Source organism: Neophocaena asiaeorientalis, unplaced genomic scaffold (genome assembly GCF_003031525.2).
Source record: "Neophocaena asiaeorientalis asiaeorientalis breed wild unplaced genomic scaffold, Neophocaena_asiaeorientalis_V1.1 scaffold21, whole genome shotgun sequence".
Lineage (NCBI taxonomy): Eukaryota > Metazoa > Chordata > Mammalia > Artiodactyla > Phocoenidae > Neophocaena > Neophocaena asiaeorientalis.
The window spans coordinates 1061543-1070632 of NW_020174053.1; the positions used below are offsets into that span (position 1 = coordinate 1061543).

The following is a 9090-nucleotide window of genomic DNA, read 5'->3' on the forward strand; positions in this document are numbered from 1 at the left end:
TCTACAGAATTTTTAATTTCATTTATTGTGTTGTTCATCACTGTTTGTTTGCTCTTTAGTTCTTCTAGGTCCTTGTTAAACGTTTATTTTCTCTATTCTATTTCCAAGATTTTGGATCCTCTTTCCTATGATTATTCTGAATTCATTTTCAGTAGACTGCCTATTTCCTCTTCATTTGTTAGGTCTGGTGTGTTTCTACCTTGCTCCTTCATTTGCTGTGTGTTTCTGTGTCTTCTCATTTTGCAAACTTATTGTGTTGGAGTCTCCTCTTCCCAGGCTTCAGGTTCATAGTTCCCATTGTTTTTGGTGTCTTCCCCCAGTGGCTAACTTTGGTTCTGTGGGTTGTGTTGGCTTCCCGTTGGAGGGGACTAGTGCCTGTGTTCTGGTGGATGAGGCTGGATCTTGTCTTTCTGGTGGGCAGGTCCACGTCTGGTGGATTGTTTTGGGGTGTCTGTGGCCTTATTATGATTTTAGGTAGCCTCTATGCTAATGGATGGGGCTGTATTCCTGTCTTGTTAGTTGTTTGGCATAGGGTGTCCTGCACTGTAGCTTGCTGGTCATTGAGTGGAGCTAGGCCTTGGCGTTGAGATGGAGATCTCTGGGAGATTTTCACCATTTGATATTACATGGAGCTGGGATGTTTCTTGTGGACTAGTGTCCTGAACTTGGTTATCCCACCTCAGAGGCATAGCCCTGATGCTTGGCTGCAGCACCAAGAGCCTGTCATCCACACGGCTCAGAATAAAAGAGAGAAAAAGAAAGAAAGAAGAATATAAAATTAAATTAAATCAAATTAAAAGTTATTAAAATAAAAAATAATTATTAAAAAAATTTTAAGTCATAAAAAAAGAACGAAAGAGGAGAGCAACAAAACCAAAAAACAGATCCACCAATGATAACAAGTGCTAAAAATTATACTAAAAGAAAAAAAATTAAAATGGACAAACAGAAACCCTAGGACAAACGGTAAAAGCAAAGATATACCGACAAAATCACACACAGAAGCATACAGATACACACTCACAAGAAGAGAAAAAGGGAAAAAATATATATATTGTTGCTCCCAAAGTCCACCTCCTTGACTTGGGATGATTCATTGTCTATTCAGGTATTCCACAGATGCAGTGTACATCAAGTTGATTGTGGAGACTTAATCCACTGCTCCTGAGGCTGCTGGAAGAAATTTCCATTTTCTTCTTTGTTCGCACAGCTCCTGGGGTTCAGCTTTGTATTGGGCCCTGCCTCTGTGTGTAAGTCACCTGAGGATGTCTATTTTTCACTCAGACAGGACGGGGTTAAAGGAGCAGCTGATTCGGGGGCTCTGGCTGTCTCTGGCCGTGGGGAGGGAGGGAAGGGAATGTGGGGCCAGCCTGCTCTGGCGTGACGTTGCACCAGCCTGAGGCGTGCCGTGTGTTCTTCCGGGGAAGTTGTCCCTGGATCACGGGACCCTGGCAGTGGCGGGCTGCACAGGCTCCAGGGAGGGGAGGTGTGAATAGTGACCTGTGCTTGCACACAGGCTTCTTGGTGGCGGCAGCATCAACCTTAGTGTCTCATGCCCGTCTCTGGGGTCTGCGCTGATAGCCGTGGCTTGCACCCGTCTCTGGAGCTCCTTTAAGTGGTGCTCTTAATTCCCTCTCCTTGTGCACCAGGAAAAAAAGAGGCAAGCAAAAGTCTCTTGCCTCTTCGGCAGCTCCAGACTTTTTCCCAGACTCCCTCCCGGCTAGCTGTGGTGCACTAGCCCCCTTCATGCTGTGTTCACACAGCCAACCCCAGTCCTCTCCGTGGGATCCGACCGAAGCCCGAGCCTCAGCTCTCAGCCCCCACCCACCCCAGTGGGTGAGCAGACAAGCCTCTCGGGCTGGTGAGTGCTGGTCGGCACCGATCCTCTGTGCAGGAATCTCTCTGCTTTGCCCTCCGCACCCCTGTTGCTGCGCTCTCCTCTGTGGCTCCGAAGCTTTCCGCCTACACCACCCACAGTCTCCGCCCACAAAGGACCTTCCTAGTGTGGCAACCTTTCCTCCTTTATAGCTCCCTCCCACTGGTGCAGGTCCCATCCCTATTCTTTTGTCTCTGCTTTTTCTTTTGCCCTACCCAGGTATGTGGGGAGTTTCTTCCCTTTTGGGAGGTCTGAGGTCTTCTGCCATCGTTCAGTAGGTGTTCTGTAGGAGTTGTTCCACATGTGGATGTATTTCTGATGTATATGTTGGGAGTAAGGTGATCTCCACGTCTTACTCTTCTGCCATCTTGAAGCTCCTCCCCCCCTGTTTTCCACTTTTTAATCAGTTTTTCTATAGATTGGATTAGGAGATATGGTGCCCCATACTGATTTTTTTCCAAATGTAGAATCAACTGTCTGAACACTATTAAATAATGTATCCTTTACTCACTGATTTGAAATAACATCTTAATCACTTAAAATATTCTTACATTTACTTGTACTGACTATATCTGGATTTTTATATCTGTACATTTTACCTCTTTTTTTCTGTGCCTGAGAATCACCATAATAAATCATTTAAGGACCAGAAAATGTTCCAGTGGGAATTCCTGATCATCTACTTTTACTATTCATGAAATCAACAGTTGGGTAAACTTTGACAAGTAATGTTCTCGGAACTTCAGTTTCTCTGTCTGTAAAATATAACTAAAATACGTTTCTCTTTATTAAATATAGCATGCCAGATGCTCCTCATTCAAAAACCTATTAATAAAGGATGTGGTAAGAAATTCTGTTTACTTGGATTAGCCCTTTTGTGCACCAGAATCTTGTTTATAAGTATTCTTTTAAAAAAGCTGTTTTGGGGCTTCCCTGGTGGCACAGTGGTTGAGAGTCCGCCTGCAGATGCAGGGGACACGGGTTCATGCCCCGGTCCAGGAGGATCCCACATGCCGCGGAGCGGCTGGGCCCGTGAGCCATGGCCGCTAAGCCTGCGCATCCGGAGCCTGTGCTCCGCAACGGGAGAGGCCGCAACAGTGAGAGGCCCGCATACTGCTAAAAAAAAAAAAAGTTTTTTTATTTTGAAATAGTTTTTTTTATTGTAGTTGATTTAAAATATTATATTAGTTTCAGGTGTACAGCATAATGGTTGTATTTTTACAGATTATACTACATTAAAAGTTATAAGATAATGACTATAATTCCCTGTGCTATATAAAATATATTCTTGTTGATTATCTATTTTATACGTATTAGATTACATCTCTTAATCCCATTAGGGGATGGGATCCTGCCCCTCTCCCTCCCCTTCCCCACTGTTAATCACTAGTTTGTTTTCTATATCTGTCAGTCTGTTTCTGTTTTGCAATATATGAATGTTTGTATTACTTTTCGGATTCCACATATAAGTGATATTATACGGATTTCGTTTTTCTCTGACTTATTTCACTAAGCATAATATTCTCTAGGTCCATCCACATTGCTGGCAGTGGCAGAATTTCATTCTTTTTAATGATTAATATTCATATATATCACATCTTTATCTATTGATGGACACTTGGTTTACTTCCATATCTTGACTATTGTAAATAGTACTGCTATGACATTGGGGTGCATGTATCTTTTTGAATTAGTGTTTTCATCTTTTCCAGGGGCTTCCTTGGTGGCACAGTGGTTGAGAGTCTGCCTGCATCTTTTCCAGATATATACTCAGAAGTGGAATTGTTGAATCATATGGTAGTTCTATTTTTAGATTTTTGAGGAACCTCCATACTGTTTTCCATAGTGGTGCACCAATTTACATTCCCACCAATGGTGCACAAGGGTTCCCTTTTCTCCACATCCTCACCAACATTTGTTATTTTTGGTCTTTTTGATGATAACCATTATGACAGGTGTGAGGTGATATCACACTGTAGTTTTGATTTGCATTTCACTAATAACTAGTGTTGTTAAGCATGTTTGCATGTGCCTAATAGCCATCTGTATGTCTTCTTTGGAAAAATGTCTATTCAGGTCTTCTGATCACTTTTTGATTGGGTTGTTTGTTTCATGTTGAGTTACATGAGCTATTTGTATATTTTGGATATTAATCCCTGTCTGTAATATCATTTGCAAATATTTTCTCCCATTCTATAGATGATCTTTTTGTTTTGACACTGGTTTCCTTTTCTGTGCAAAAGTTTTTAAGTTTAATTAGGTCCCATTTGTTCATTTTTGCTTTTGAGATATATCCAAAGAATATTGCTATAATTTATGTCAAAGAGTGCTCTTCTTATGTTCTCTTCTAGGAATTTTATGGGTTTAGGTCTTACATTTAGGTCTTTGATCCATTTTGAGTTTATTTTTGTATATGGTGTGAGGGAATGTTCTAGTCTCATTGTTTTACATGTAGCTGTCCAGTTTTCCCAACACCACTTATTGAGGAGACTGTCTTTTCTCCATTGTATATTCTTTTCTCCTTTGTCATAGATTAATTGATCATAGGTGCATGGGTTTACTTTGGGGCTCTCTATTCTGTTCCCTTGACCTAAGTGTCTGTTTTTGTGCCAGTAGCATGCTATTTTATTACTGTAGCTTTGTAGTATAGTATGAAGTCTAGAAGAGTGATACCTCCAGCTTTGTTCTTTTTCCTCAAGGTTGCTTCAGCAGTTTGGTTTTTTTCTGTTTTTTTAGTTAGTTTTTTTTTTGGGGGGGGGGTTTCCTTGTTTTTTATGGTTCCATATGTATTTTAAGATTATTTGTTCTGGTTCTGTGGAAAATGTCATGGGTATTTTGATAGAGATTGCATTAAATATGTGTATTGCTTTGAATAACATGGCCATTTTAATATTATTAATTCTTTCAATCCAAGAGCACAGGATATCTTTCCATTTCTTTATAATCTTCAATTTCCTTAATCAATGTCTTATAGTTTTCAGAATATAGGTCTTTCACCTCCTTGCTTAACTTTTTTTCCTTGGTACTTTATGTTTTTCATGTGATTTTTAAATGGAATCTTTTTTACTTTCTTTCTGATAGTTTATTAATAGTGTATAGAAAAGCAACAGATGCCTGTATATTAATATTGTATTCCACAATTTTGCTAAATTCATTTACTAGTTCTAATAGTTTTTTGGTGGAGACTTCAGGGTTTTCTACATAGAGTATCTCATCATCTGCAAATAGTGGCAGTTTTACTTCTTCCCTTCCAATTTGGATACCTTTTCTTTTTCTTGTCTGATTGCTGTGGCCAAGACTTCTAATACTATGTTAAATAGAAGTGGAGAGAGTGGGTATCCTTGTCTTGTTTGTAAATTTAAAGGAAAGACTTTCAACTTTTCACCATTGATGATGATGTTAGCTGTGGGTTTGTCATAAATGGCCTTTATTATGTTGAGATGTTCCCCCAATACGCCCTTTTTATCATGAATTGATGTTGAATTTTGTCAAATGCTTTTTCTGTGTCTATTGAGATGACCATGTGATTTTTATCCTTTCTTTTGTTAATGTGGTGTATCACATTTATTGATATACAAATATCGAACATTCCTGTGTCCCTGGAATAAATCCAACTTGACCGTGGTGTATAATCCTTTTTACATTTTGTTGAATTCACTTTATGAATATTTTGTGGAGAATTTTTGCGTATATTTATCAAAGACATTGGCCTGTAATGTTCTCTCTTTTTTGTAGTGTCTTTGTTTGTATTTGGTATCAGGATAATTGTGGCCTTTTAGAATAAATCTGGGAGTGTTCCATCCTGTCAATTTTTTGGAATAGTTCGAGAAGGGTAAGAATTAGCTCTTCTCTATATGTTTGGTATAATTCCCCTGTGAAGCTCTCTGGTTCTGAACTTTTTTTGCTGGGAGTTTTGTTTTGTTTTGTTTTGTTTTATTACAAATTCAATTTCACTACTAGTGATTTGTCTGTTCAAATTATCTGTTTCTTCCTGATTCAGTCTTGGCAGGTTGTATATTTCTAGAAATTTGTCCATTTCCTCTAGGTTGTCCAATTTGTTGTCATATAACTATTTGTAGTATTCCATTATGATTTTTTGTATTTATGTGATATTGGTTGTTATTTCTCTTCTTTCATTTTTTATTTTGTTTATTTGGGTCCTCTCTCGTTTCTTCTTGTTGAGCCTGCCTAAAAGTTTATCAATTTTGTTTATCTTTTCAAAATACAGCCCTTGGTTTCATTGATCTTTTCTAATTTTTTTTTGTGTGTGCTTCAAGAAATTCTTTCATAATTGAGATTTTATTGGTTCTTTTGAGGATGAGTACACAGACATTTCAATTTGTACACAATTCTCAACATACATACCAAAAATCTAAAAAATCATGTAGTCGTGATTCTTTTCTGAACAGTTATTCCAGTGACTTTCCAGTTTAAAATTTGGAAGCAAATTTTCCTTCACAGGATATCAAGTACCAATATCTTCAAATATTGGTATGCTGTTACATTGTAAGTCCCACTAATTCACAATTTAATATCATGTACACTACATACTCAAATTGTCAATCGTTCACAGCACATTAACGGTTACTAGAAGAACTGGACTACCATGACCAAAGATGTTACAGAGTGCACAAAATTCTGCCCAGGAGAGCCAAGATCAAGGGGTGAGTGGTTTGCTTTAGGAAACAATCCTACCAAAAACAACATGGGAAGAGAAGTAATTTAAAGTGTTTAAGACATTAAATGCATAACTGACTCCAAACTGCCATTTAATATGCTTTGTATTATAGGATATAAAAGCTACCCTCCATCTGTGGAATGTTAAGCTGACACCCAAGACAGTCAAAGCCTCCCATATTCAATATTCCACTATTTTCTGATTGTACCAAAAAATAAACAACCAGCAAATGATTTCACCTCTTTAAAAAAAGGATTTACACTTAAAAAATGGGATGAGGTGGGATTCTCTCCTTTTTTAAAATGTTTCTAGAGCTACTAAAAAACTTGCATTTACAAAATAGTTGATAAAAATATTCCTCTGGATTGTACAAGAAGGGAGACAGGGATCATTGATAGGAGTGGGTGTGTGATATTAATCAGACTTGGCTTCTTTCTTTCCTGCTTCATCAGAAGCTGGGCTCTCTTCGTTTTTAGTTTCTCCATTTTCTGCAGGTAAGTCTTCTTCAGTCTCTTGGTTAGTCACTTCAGCCTGTTTTCCCTTTGCTCCCCTTTTCCCTTTTGTTTGCACTTTTTTGTCTGAAGATTTTTTCCTGCTGCCTTTTTGGCTTTGTTTCCACTTTTACAGGAGCCGGTTTATCTGACAACCTCACCAATCCCCTCTTGGGCTCCTCCTTCACCACCCCCTTGGAGGAGCTGACCTTCCTCTTGGGCAGGAAGGTGGTGGGGCAGGCACGTGCCAGGTGCCTGTGGGCTGTTGCACGCTGAGAGCCTTTGCAAAACGGAGCTGCCTGGCCGCTGCCACTCCTCCTACCCTCTATTGTTTTTTTAATCTCTATTTTATTTATTTCCTCTATAATCTTTATTATTTCCTCCCTTCTGCTGATTTATGGCTTTGCTCTTTTTTTCCTAATTTTTTTAGGTGGTACGTTAGGCTGTTTGTTTGAGATTTTCTTGATTTTTAGGAAGGCTGTATTGCTATAAACTTCCATCTTAGAACTGCTTTTGCTGCATCCCATAAATTTTAGAGTATTGTGTTTCCATTTTCATTTGTCTTGAGATACTTTCTGATTTTCTCTTTGATTCCTTTATTGACCCATTGGTGTTTTAGTAGCATGTTTTTTAGTAGCATGTTTAGTAGCACACGTTTGTTCTTTCTCCATTTTTTCTTTCTGTAATTGATTTCTAGTTTCATACCATTGAGGTCAGAAAAAAATGTTTGATATAATTTCTATCCTCTTAAACTTGTTGAGAATTATTTTGTGGCTGAGCACATGATGTATCCTGCATAACATTCTATGTACATTTGAAAAGATTGTGTATTCTGCTGTCTTTGGATGGAATGTCCTATAGATATCTACTAAGTTCAACTGGTCTCTTTTGTCATTTGAAACCACTGTTGCCTTAATGATTTTCTGTTTGTATGATCTGTTCATTGATGTCAGTGTGGTGTTAAAGTCCCCTACTATTATTGTATTACTGTCAATTTCTCCCTTTATGTCTGTTTGTATTTGCTTTATATATTTAGGTGCTCCCGTATTGGGTGCATATATGTTAGCAAATATAATATATTCTTATTATATTGATCCTTTTATCATTATAAAATATCCTTCTTTGCCTCTTGTTATAGCCTTTGTTTTAAAGCCTATTTTGCCTGGTATGAGTATTGGTACCCTCTACTTTCTTGTCATTTCCATTTTCATGAAATATCTTTTTCTATCCCCTCACTTTCATTCTGTTTGTGTCTTTAGCTCTGAAGTGTGTCTCTTGTAGACAGTATATAGCAGAATCTTGGTTTTCTAATCCAATCCCACCCTATGTCTTTTGACTGAAGCATTTAGTCCAGTGACATTTAAAATAATTATTAATAAGTATGTACTTATTGCCATTTTATCACTTGTTTTCTTTCTTTTCTTGTAGTTCTCTGTTCATATCTTTTACTTTTTATTCCTTCCCTTGTGGTTTGGTGATTTTCTTTAGTAGTATGCTTGTGTTCCTTTCCTTTTAGGTTTTGTGTATCTCATGTAGATTTTTGATTTGCTGTTACCATGGCGCCCATACATCTTGACTTACAACTATATCTACTTGTTTTATACTGGTAGCCATTTCAGTTTAAACAGATTCTAAAAGATCTACATTTTTTACTTGCCTCTCACACATTTTGTATTTTTGATGTCATATTTTAATCTTCATGTTTATCTCTTAACTTTTTACTATAGTTATAGTTGTTTTTATAATTTTTTTGTTTCTTAATTATCATACTGGCTTACTTAAGTGGTTGATCCTCAGTCCATACTATATATTTGCTTTTTCCAGTGGGACTTTCCCTTTCCTATAGATTCTGACTTCTTTTCCACTTAGAGAAGACTTTTTAACATTTATTTCAGGGTAGGTTTAGTATTGATGAAGTCTTTTAGTTTTTGCTTGTCTGAGAATCCTTTATCTCTCCTGCTATTCTAAATGATAGTCTTGCTGGGTAGAGTATCCTAGGATGCAGGTTTTTCCCTTTCCACACTTTAGTTATATCATACCACTCC

At 37.7% G+C, this 9090-nt stretch overlaps 1 pseudogene; it reads right to left on the reverse strand.

Moving 5' to 3' along the window:
* Positions 1-6968: 6968 nt before the first annotated feature.
* On the reverse strand, positions 6969-8616 carry LOC112405741 (non-histone chromosomal protein HMG-14 pseudogene; annotated as a pseudogene).
* Between the last annotated feature and the right edge of the window lie 474 nt (positions 8617-9090).